This window comes from Diadema antillarum, unplaced genomic scaffold (genome assembly GCF_040938485.1).
Source record: "Diadema antillarum isolate AM-2024a unplaced genomic scaffold, OU_Dant_1.0 scf00000136, whole genome shotgun sequence".
Taxonomy (NCBI): Eukaryota; Metazoa; Echinodermata; class Echinoidea; order Diadematoida; family Diadematidae; genus Diadema; species Diadema antillarum.
In genome coordinates, this window is record NW_027271025.1 from 2,207,960 (window position 1) to 2,210,000 (window position 2,041).

The following is a 2,041-nucleotide window of genomic DNA, read 5'->3' on the forward strand; positions in this document are numbered from 1 at the left end:
AATAATGGTACGCATCCGGGGTTTCCGTCGTCTTGGGATATTTTAGTAAGGCTTATTGTTGAACTGATTGTGTCGCCAATCAAGTGGACAATAATTGCGCAACTCGGCGCATAGTAGATATCCACGTCGTTTCCGTAAGGGGACTTACGGAAGAGCAAATTTTTTCTGGAGTAAGAAGAGTTTCCAAGTTGAAAGCTATATCTCATAGCCGAGTCAATATCTCAATATCGATGAAATTTGGTCAGATTTTCCAAAGTATAAAGGCAAACGTTACTGCGGGCTGGTGGAGAGACTGTATCCCCCAAGCTAAGTGATCCTTTGCTGACTACTAGTATTTGTTCAGATGATCATAAAGCCATGTCATCAGTCACGATTTTTAGTTGGAAGCTCAGAGAAGGGCCACGATCGTGCTGCAAGAGCTGCGTACGACGCGACGGTCAGCTGTTAGGACGTCACATGACATGACAGTCCAGTGACAACAAACCAGTGACAAACGAACGAAGTACGAACGAAGATGTCCAGTATATTTGGCAAAAAACGTAAGTTAAATTTTGTACGTTTTGTAACAGATAATGCAGAATTGTTTATCTCGCATTGTGCTACAGAGGGGATTGTTTGACTTACTTTTGCTAGTACCACTGCAGTGCAACGAAATATGGCCCTGAGCTTTGTGTGCGTAAACTGTCCGTTGTAGCGACGAGAGCAAATCTTCAGTCCCATACATACAAATTGTAGTATGTGACCACTCCTCAATGGCCTCTTGCACGCCGCCTCTCTCTCACCGCACCAAAACTGCGAATCATCAGATCACGTAGAACTGCTGCCGTACTGGTTCTACAGAAGAAAATGCCTAGCGTAGAGGCTAGAATTCTGACGCATTTTGGCGTAAATACTCAATCTTGAGTGATACACGCCATTAAAACCAAAACAACAACAACAACAACATTTGCAGTGATATGAACGACGTGTTCTGTTCTGCTACATGTATCATGCGCAAATGTTTCTAAATGAAATCTGACAGGGAATTTAGAAAATCTGTGTAACCATGCCTGTTGTAATACCAATACCATCACGTAAACTTTATGGACAGATGGAATGGATGTAAAGTGATCCTGTACCCGTAAGTATAATTAATAATGATGTAGATCTCATTTGATTTTTTTTTTTTTTTAAAGAAGTTGACTGTTAATTGGTGTTATGTTGTTTGCCCATGCCATGATATGCATAGACTTCTAGACTATCTGCCCAAACAAAACAAAAGTGAGAGAACAAATACGAAGTCAAAGAAGGGTGAAAATTTTGATAGCACATTTGTTTGTCCTATTTCTGATTTTGTGATGGTTAACCACTCTGCACTGAATCAGGAGCAGCCTACATTAAAATGGGTATGGTGTATAGATCTAGACTATATTACTTCAATAACCCCTATCCTCACTACAATAACAATTTTGACTCTTCGCAAAAATTGTGCAGAATATACTCTGTGAATGTGAAATTGATCATCATTTATGATTATGTAATAGGTCTACTTTTTTGTTACAGTCTTGAAAGTTGGACTACATGTACATGTCGGTCAAGTCCACCCATGTTTTGTTTTTGTTTTTTTTTAGCAAAAGGCACTTCACCATATTTTGTAACCCTACACATACATTAAACCTACAACGATAAACTTACAGATGCACACGACTAATCTAATATCCTGTTTGAGGTACAGTGTACATGTGGACAACTTATGCAAGCTGTCAGTGTGTCAGGATCGTGGGATATTCTGCAGTTATACAGTCGACTCCCGTTAGATAATATAAACGAAATCCCTGGGATGGGCAGTTTTCTTTAGTTATATAAAAATTTCGTTATAACTGAATAAATAAACAATAAAAAACAAAGAGCACATAATTAGGGGGCCTTTTATTGTAACCAGAATTTTGTTACACCATGTTCGTTAGAACAGGAGTGCACTGCACCTATTTTTTCCCCTGTTTTTTGTTTGTTTTTGTTTTGTTTTTCCTTTTAATAGTGTATCTTATTTTAAAGTAATACA

The 2,041-nt window shown here is 38.5% G+C and overlaps 1 long non-coding RNA gene across 1 annotated transcript in view; it reads left to right on the forward strand.

The window, feature by feature from the left end:
* The first annotated feature begins 420 nt into the window (after positions 1 to 420).
* Positions 421 to 2,041, forward strand: part of LOC139720988 (uncharacterized) — a 2,406-nt gene continuing 785 nt past the window's right edge. The window contains exon 1 of the long non-coding RNA XR_011710198.1: positions 421 to 539. This is a non-coding gene — a long non-coding RNA (uncharacterized lncRNA). The remainder of the gene's footprint in view (positions 540 to 2,041) is intronic.